At 42.5% G+C, this 9,800-nt stretch overlaps 1 pseudogene; it reads left to right on the top strand.

The window, feature by feature from the left end:
- The first annotated feature begins 5,942 nt into the window (after positions 1–5,942).
- LOC143695429 (U4/U6.U5 tri-snRNP-associated protein 1-like) lies at positions 5,943–7,001 on the top strand (annotated as a pseudogene).
- The last annotated feature ends 2,799 nt before the right edge of the window (positions 7,002–9,800 follow it).

Genomic DNA, 9,800 nt, shown 5'->3' on the forward strand with positions numbered 1-9,800 from the left:
GCTTGCTGCATATTTTATGGTGAAAAAGGTGTTGTCAGAAATGATAAAATCCAACTGGAAGCAAAACATCCATGGGTTTACCTGAGGAGGCAGATACTCATGTCACAGTAAAACCAGCTCCTGAAACAGCTGAGTGTCCCTTACCTGTGGTGAGCAGGTTCCTGAGAGCCCCCTGAGGATGTGGTGAGTGCACATCACTCAGTTCTCTCCAGCTTCTGGTCTTTTCCAGAGCATGTTATGTGCAACTGGGATCTGGAGAGGTTCCATCGGAATTAACTCTTCCTATAACTCACAAACCTCACTGGTTTACTCAAAAATGACAAAGCCATAACATGCCCAAGGCACCAGTTTCCAGCTGTAGTTCTCTTCAGTTCAGCAGGAGAGGTGAAACTACTGGATCATCCATTCTGATTAAAAAAGGTGCCTGGTGTGACACCTTCCTTTCCCAGAGGGAAGAAAAGAATATATTTCCTTGTGAGCTTTTTGCACAGTATTTTCATGGTCTCTGACCTCCATGTGGGCAGAATTATCTATACTTGGCTGAAAGTAATTTTATTCATTGTTGGATTTTGCAGGGAAGATACTTATATTCCTTCCTGAAATAAGAGCCCTTGCTTTGTCAGATAAAAGGAAAAATAACTATTTATGCTTGGACATGAGGTCACACCTAAGCCTGGTTTTCATACTGAAAATGTTGGGAACTGCTCTGAAGTTTCAGAGTAGCTGATGACTAATTCAAATATGCTTAAAAGAGTATTTGGATTCTGCTGATTGTCAGTGTTCAGAATATAAATGTCTATATACATTTGGAAGAGGCAGTGGCTGGGGAGCTTCTAGGCATAATCCAGTATGAATTATGAAAATGCAGAACCACTGGATGAGGCAGGGGTGCTTGTCATCCAGCCCAGCAAAACACCTGTGTATCATTTATTTTTACAGGCTAAAAAATTGCCTCTTTCCTATTGTCTTGGCAAAAGCTAAGCAGGCAGGACTTGTTTACAACAGCCATGAAGGAGGACTTGCTGTAATAATTAATATGATTCAAATATTTGGGGAACCACACAGGCTTCATTTCCACAGCACGTCTCCACAGAGAAAAGAAACCTGGCTAATTCCAGAGAGAAGCATCCAATTTATGCAGGGAGTGTTGGTAAACAGCATTCAGGCAGCTGCAAGTCATGCCAGGGAGCTTTTTGGATAAGAGACTTCCCACAGGAGCAGAGTGGAGGTGATGCCAGTTCCCCTCTCCTGATACAAATCTCCACTCCATTAACTCAAGGACATAAAGGCTGCCCTAAAGAAGTCTGTGGTCTTTTCCTACAGCAGCATCTGTATATCAATAAACTATCAAAAAACCATTTTTTATTTTAGCACAGCTACTTTCTTTCTGTCTCTCTAAATGCTTCCTCCCTAATCACCAGTAATGAGAGATCTCTTTGCACAGGCAGAGGAACTCTGCTCCACAGCCTCTCCTCCAGCCCCTCCTCAATTACCATCCCTTATTTTTTCTCTCCAACCTGCAGTTATAGAAATTGCTCCATTGTTCTACAGACATCACTGAAGCTTCATTAGCTCAAGTAGGAGGCTGGAGAAGAAGAGAGAATGCAAGGATCTTTTGTTGAAAAACACCTGTCTGTGATAATTAATGAGATTTGCTGAGAGAGAGAGGCTTTGAAAGTAGCAAGATGTGATTATATTTTGATTTGAAAGAATGCTAATGGTTTGTAAATGACCATTCATTTTCACAGCAGAACTAGGATGGAAAGACCAGGGGGTTAATATCCTTGCCAGAAAGAATTTTAACAATGTGATTTCTGTGAGAGGGGATTGATTTTTCCCCACCCCATCTGTGGAGCAGTGACACCAGCACAACTTTGCAGTACAGATCTGGTCCTAAAAGGGACCTCCTGCACTCTACAGAGCTTGTTCTGCAAATAGATGAGGCACAGTAAGGAGTGTTATCTTTCCTTCTGAAGTGAGAATTGCAGACAAGAATAAAAACTCTGAGAGCTGCCCTGGATGAGTGCCACAAAAGAGAAAAGCTCTCAATTTCTGACACCACAAAGCCAGCCTTTCATGCAAGATTGCACAGATGTTCCTGTGGACAGTAGGGAACTCACAGCACTTTTCTATTCCCTTAATCTTTAAGTCTCCTCCTTTCTCCTTAAAACAATTTTCTGTCAATATAGTTGCATTTGCAGGATTAAGGAATTATGGGGGTTTAGAACAGAAATTAGGAATTCTGCAGAGTGAAAGGTCTTAACCTATAATCCAGCACCACCATTTATTGAGATTTAAAACTATCGTTGGTATTTACTTCAACAAACCCACCCCTACCTGAGGGAGGAACACTTGTGAGCACCTCAAAGGCAAAAAAACCCAGCTCTGTCCCTGCACCTCCTGTTGCAAGCTCAGGAATGTCAATGACTCCTTCAACCAGCACCATTTTTATTGCTAAGGATGCACGAGCATTACTTATTTACAAGCCCCACACTTTTACTCCATTATTTGCAATGTGCTTGCACAGTCTGGGTGCAAAAGGGAGTTAATACTTTATCCAAATACCAAACATCATAGGTAGAGCTATGTGTGCACTTCTGTGGGGGAAGAAAAAGACTATTTTTCAATTTTTAAAATGCAATTACCTGATTTTTATTTTTTTTAAATGATTTAGAGGCACTAAGCAAGACCTTTGGTTGGGTTGTAAAGGCTTCATGGCAAAACTGGAGTTTTCTCTATGCAGACTGGACCCACAGCTTAAACATCTGTTCCATCTGTTCTTTTAAACACAAAAATGTGTCCGTGGTGTGACACTGACTTTGGAATTATTTTTAACACAATATCCTAGGATTTAGCAGCACAATTAACACTGAAGGAAAACTGATTGCAAAGTAGTTAATAATCTCATTCCAGATCTCTCTGAGCATTCACAAACAACAACCTCTCTACCAGGAGGGCAACAACAGTTCTGGCAAATATTTTAGCTGTTAACTCACAGTTCACACACGACTTTAGCCTTTAGAAGCTGTTTATTGAAGAACAATAATGGGGGTTGCATATAAACCCTTGAACACAAGGCTGCAAGTACACCCTGCAGTGTCCATGAATTGAAAACATGTTTGACAAAACAGAGCAATCACCCTCCATTATGAAAATAATTTATACTTTATATTCTAAGAAGCACAAATTTAATAGACCACTATGGTTAAAACACCATTTAAGATCTCTGTTACAGCTTGTATTCAAAACATATAGGGATAAAATAATATGTGTAATACTTTTATGAAGCCTGTGGTCAGTGCTCTGGGAATTAAGCTGTTATCCAAGAGCTTTCATGAAAGGAACAAGGTCTTTTGTTGCTGTCATTAAATTTTTTAACCAAAATGAAGGTTGCAAACACTTTATGGAACTGTATAGGCAGAGGAATGCTGACACACAGCTAATTCAAGAGTAAGGAAAATACTGAAGTCACATATGACTGTCATTGGAAGAATACAGCACCAGGGCAATATCAAACCTCAGCAGAGGACCAAAATGCCCAACACATCCTTCCTGAAGCTCTCACTGGGAAGAGCTTGTGCAGACAGAAGCCTGCAGAACAGTTCATCTTTATTTAAGAGAGATAAGAGCTGAAACACCTTAGAAATTCCCCCTACAAGTCCCACACGTTCCTGTCCTCTACTACGAAGTGACAATCTCAAAAATTAGATAATCCCTGAGAACACAGGGATTATACTGATTTCCTTTGAAAAAACCCAGAAATTCAACTTTCCTTCACTCACCTCTTGAGAGATGCTCCAGCAGTACTGAAGAAATGACTAAAAGCTGGGAAAATCGGGAATTTAAGGTCATTACCACTGACTCATGTTAATAACCATGCTTTCACCTCAACAATTACTACACTGAGAACCAGCACTATGCACCACTTCAGAAAAGTGCCTTCCAGTCGCCATTTGTAAAAAGGAAATATTTGTAATCAATATTAATCACTCCCAACTCTGGCATAACAAGCTATCAAATCAGAATTGCCTCCTTCACAACAAAAGAACACAGAACATACATTTTAGTCAGCCTAAATGCCACTTTTACAACAGACTCTGAAGAGGTATCTGTGTGCTGACAGAATCTACCAAATTCCCTTTGAAAAAGCAGGTCTATTAACTGAAAGACCAGAATAGGCATAGCATTTTCTGAGAAAATCTGAACAAGTTCTTTCTCTATTCAAGCACATTTGTGGCCCTCTGCAATTATTTTCTTGATTAATGTATGAGCACTTAGGCTTTCCTGGCATGAAAGAGGGAAATATAGCTATTTTTCAGCTTGAGTATTAACTAAAAGCAAATCTTCTACTGTGCACCCATTTATCAAGTGCCCGGGTAAGCTAAATGTGATATCAGTTTTATTTCAGGCTAAATACATTAGGAAAATAACTTCTGTAGCACTAATTTAATTTAGTCTTAACATACAATTCTAGAACTGTTCTGTTGATCAGCTTCAGAAGCCACTTCAAGCCATTGAATAACAATTACAAAAATCACTATCTTTAGAACATTTAATTAGTGATAATTATTGCACCAGTTAGTAAATTGTACATGTTTCACATGGCAATTGTTGTTATCCATCTACAGATTAAGTTTTATCTACTGTGAAAGGATTTCTGAATGCTTTAAAAAATAAATAGGAGTTGTGTGAGTGAGCTCTCCTAAAGCTCCTGAACACTGCCATGGACTGCAGTTGCATGAAGATGGTAAAGTGGATACTGGAGGATTATTTCCCAAATTCCAGGTCCTCTGTTTTGCCACAGAATTTCTGTGTGACTCTGCAACTTGCTATGGTCCAAATCCAGACAGATATTTTAATTCAAAATGCTTAAAATTCAGTGGGATATAGGCTTTTCCAAGCCTGGCTACGTTTGGACCTCAGCCTTCCACGATTCAGTTTCTACCACTGAAATCAGATTAAAAAATCACTCAGAAACGTAAGGTTCAGTAATTGAAAAAAAAAATTCAAACCCATGAAATTTTCACCCATCAAAACCATTTTCCTAATGGCCATAAATTAGTTAATGAAGCTGGAAAATTTTGGTTGATTTAGAAATAGAGTTGTGTTAGCTTGCCAGAATAAAATACATTTTTTTTCAGCCTATAGATAGATACAAGGGGCACAAGCACAGCTAATGTGGCACCCAACCCATAGCATAGTGGGGCAAGCTTCAAACCCACAACCCCTGGCTCTGGAGTTATTTAATGTTATCAGATTTGGGGTTTTTTAGAAAGACCTCAGCGTCCCAGTAATTGCCCGTTTGCACCACTGCTTTAAACTTCCATCACACGTCTGCTGTGGGGGTGGGTAGGTGAAGAGAAGAAACATTTTGTAAAGCCATGCAGTAAGAAAACATCGATTTGTTAGGAAAATTAATCTACAAACACCAGAGGTTTATGTCCAAAAAGGAGACAGAGGAGTCCTTTTACTTTATTCGAATAAAGGGAGAGGCCATGGGGCATTCCCCTGGGATCGCTCCGATTTTTGGAGGACACAGCCTCCCTTTTTATCCCAATTTCCCAGCCGCATTTCCCTTCTCTCTTTCCCCATTGGCTGAGGTACTTGAGAGGTTCAGACTTCCCAATACGCCTGATCCCAAGGATTCCCCTCTAATGTACAACCCTCCCTTTTCATTTTTAATTCTTACTGAATTTCGGGGTTTTTCTTCCCCATTGTTTCTTTCACCTTTCAACGTCTAATTTCGTCTATCAGCAAACCTGAAGTTTATTTGTAAAAGCAAAGATCTTTTTCCATTCATCAACCAGTGGAATCCTTCCCATTGTTTCTTTTATCTCCCAGTGCTGGTTTTATCTACCAGCAGACCCACAGCTTGTTTGTAAAGACAAATCCGCTATTCCTCTCAGATTAATACGGTGACATTTTTCCAGGGTACTCTATAAATGTGTTTCACGGGTGTACCCGGGGGCGGCAGCGCGGAGCGGCACCGCAGGCACCGCAAGCACCGGCCCCGCGGTGCGGGGGCTCCGGGGAGGCTCCGGTTCCTGCCGGTGCGGGCGCTCCGGGGAGGCTCCGGTTCCTGCCGGTGCGGGGGCTCCGGGGAGGCTCCGGGGGAAGCTCCGGTTCCTGCCGGTGTGGGGGCTCCGTGGGAGGCTCCGGTTCCCCCCGGCATGGAGGAGCCGAGGAGGCCGGGAGGAGCGGCCACAGCCGGGGGGGCTCCGAGAACGAGCGGAGAGCGAAGAGGGAGAGGAAGGAGGAGCGGGAGGAGCCGCCCCTCCCGAATCCGCAGAGGGGAATCCTCCCTGAGCGTGGAAGAAACCAATAAGGTCCGAGCCTAACTGGGACTGAAGCCACTGGGACCAGCACGGCCAGGAAGGAGGCGGGCACCGAGGAGGAGCCGAGGTGCTCAAATCCCCTGGGCTGGGGCAGCGTGGGGGGATCCGTGAGGAGCGGCCAAGGAGGAGCAGCTGCCAGGCAGAAACTGGGCAAGGTGAAGATGCTGGGGCAGAAGGAGTCGCGGCTGGACGAGGCGGCCGCGCGGATCGGGCGCAGCCGGGCGCTCCAGAGGGAGAAGGAGCTGGCAGGACAAAGGGCCAGGCTGCTGGAGGAGATGGACCAGGAGTTCGGGCTCAGCCCGGAGATGGAGGAGGCGCCGGCGGGAGCGTTACAGTGCCCGGGACGTGCAGGGGCTGACGGTGGAGCAGGAGCCGGCCTCGATGGGCAGAGCCTCAGGGACAGGGGTGCTGCAGGGCGGGGAGCACGTGCTGGAGCCGGTGGCGCTGAGGGCCGAATTTCGGCCCCTACGGCGAGCGGGAGCCCGGGCCCGGCCCGCAGACACCGCGCCCCTCGTTCCGCCTGGGCCCGGAGCGGCCCGACCCGCGGGGCGGCGGCAACATCGTCTTGGAGTCCACTGGGAGTGCTCTGCTTTTAGCCCCTTGTTCTCAGAGGTGTATCCACGTCTTCAGTGGCCACACCATTCAGGTGCCAATATTCAAATCTGACCACTCATTGGTTTGACTTCAAATTCCCGAAAAACTCACTTCCTTGTCAAACCAGGACATTGTGATAAATGTGAGTCCTGTCTGGACAAAGCACTCTGGCTGCCCAAACTCATCTTCCTGATTTATAAGAGAGGAAACCAACAGGAAATGAAGAGCCACAAACCAGTATGATTTCATGAATAAGATAATCAAAATAGGGATACTTCATCTGTAATATCACAGATGTCTTCTTGACAACCAGTGTTTTAGCAATTACATTGTCTCATGCAAATATTTTTTGTCATAAGCATTTTCCACTTTTAGGGGAAGATTAATTTATCTGGATTTAGATAGGGAATAGTAACTTCTGACAGTGGCTGATTAGTGTGTGTACAAAGGAAGCGCTGGGTGGGGATTCACAAGTCTTTGGGAAACAATGATGTTCCAGTCTCAAAGGTAATTAAGCACCAAGAACCCGAACACCAAGATTCAAATGAGAAATCTTTAAACCATGATGAAGCTTTTCCATATGCAAAAATTGATCCCAAACCGTCAGATGCTTTCTAAAATATTGACTGTTACCAGCACATTAATTGCCTATCGATTTCTCAAGTTACAAAGACAAAAAGGCCCCGCTTAGGATTTGAATAACAAAAGATAATTTGCTCAGCAGTTCATTTTCAGCTTTTCAATCAGTCTTAATATGTCTGGATCTAAAGTGTATTTCTAAACCTGTACTTTAAAAGGTGGTTGTGTCTGGATAAAACATTTTCAGCATATGTGAATAGCACAAGGATGTTTTGTGTCTTGTTGTACACATTATGACATAAAAGCATCTGAGTTTGCTGCAGTGCTACAGCCAGGTTAAAAGCCCACCAAACTGAGCCCAGGTCACCACTGCATTATGCCACTTACTCCAATTACATTAATTGAATGTTACCAGAATAAAATGGATTGCAACAAAGTAACCAACCAGAGCCTTAATGAAATGGAACATGCAGACACGAGTGAGTTATTAAACCATAATCATATAGATTTGTAGTACGATTGGTCTTCTCACTCATCAGTCAGGAAATGTCTATAAAATACACAAATACATGTCCTCAACTTGATGGCAGAATATAGCAACATGCAAAGAAGAGAGCTGAGTAAGGAATGCACAGTTCAAGGAGCCAAGGCTATATTTTATATATACAAGGGCTATATTTTATATATACAAGGGCAGAGAAATAAACCCCAAACCCTATGGATGACAAATCAGATGCTGTTAAAGCCTCCTTGGACAATTCTATTTCAATCAGAAAAGAGGAGATGAAAAATTACTCTCAGTGGGGAAACGAAGGACAAACATAATCTCAACATTAAAACAAGGTTGATGAAAATCTCCCTGCCTTTGTCCTTCTACCAGCTAGGTTTTATGACTCAGAAAAATGGGCACACACCACATGATTAATTTCAGAACTGCTCGGAGAAAAATCAAGAGTGCAGCCTGAAGGGAGCTTTGTTCTGTTATCAAGAGTTGCAAAATCATCTTTTATCATTATTGGCATACAAATTTAACCTCCCCTCCAAATAAATACTCCCTTCCAAGCAATAACTGCAGTCTTTCCAGACTTCTGCAGTGCAGGCACATTTAATCCCTATTTAAAAAACCAAAAATTTGTTGCTGGGGAATGGCATTAGGACCTGCAGCATGGAAGACTAGCAGAAAACAGAGCTGTTCTTCAAAGGCCAGGCACACAATTGACCTTGGGATGAAGTTTATCAGTGTCAGGGGGTTCTTTTAATTCTCACCAAAGCCCTTTCCACGGCAGTGCACTGTTGGACAGTGAGCCCCATTAACAGATCCCATGGAAGGCAGGACAGAACAGCAGCTGGATGGTGGATCCATGTCCAGCAGCCTGTACAAACTATGACCAGATCCCACTCCATGTGCATGAGCATCTCTGGTTCACAGTCACTCCTGTCAGTCTTTAATCTGAATTCATGAACAGGTAACAGGTTGTTCAGCACGTTCAAGTCAAGAGTACTTATTCACTTACCACAAATCTACTATGAAGACTCTTAATAAGGATACAGGCAATAATGGAAGATCTTTCCCTAATGTAAAAAAAAAAAAAAATAAATTAGGTAATATAAAAAAGTGCTTTAGGAAACAGTGAGTAAAGTAGATTGCAAAACATCTCATGCTTAAACACACAGATTCAAGGCTTTAGTTAATGTACTGCAATGAGTCCTCAGTATCCACATGTTGAAAAGTGCAGTCCTTTCTAATGCTTGCTTTTACATTAGCACTTGATTTTCTTTTTCCAGGCAATTGATACCACTTACATTTTCCAAGGACTTACAAAGTGGAAAATAAATAAAATAAAATAAAATAAATATAAACCCCCTACAATTAGCACTGAAATAATGTTGTAATTGTGTACTGAAAAGATTCAAAAGAGTACTAGAATTGTAAAGTGCTAAACAAAATTATGGTTCAGGCTTCTCCAGGAAATAGAATTGACTGCACTTCAGTTCACATTGAATTCCCATGGCTTATTGTCAGAATAAGAAATAAAATCTACCATATCTTTCTACTCTGGGTAGCTTAAGGAGCAAAGTCACCATCAAAGGGTTCAGCAGAGGAAAGCAAAAGGGAATAATGCAGATGAAATCCACCAAAACCTAAATCAAAACAAGCCCACCCACCCCAGCCCCTGCCAAAATAAAGTGGAAAGACATCCTATAGCACACAACAGTTCCCCAAAACAATTCACCATTAAACTAATGATTTTTTTCCCTGTTTTTAGAGGCAAAATGCATTTCCTTTGCAGA

This window comes from Agelaius phoeniceus, chromosome 17 (assembly GCF_051311805.1).
Source record: "Agelaius phoeniceus isolate bAgePho1 chromosome 17, bAgePho1.hap1, whole genome shotgun sequence".
NCBI lineage: Eukaryota > Metazoa > Chordata > Aves > Passeriformes > Icteridae > Agelaius > Agelaius phoeniceus.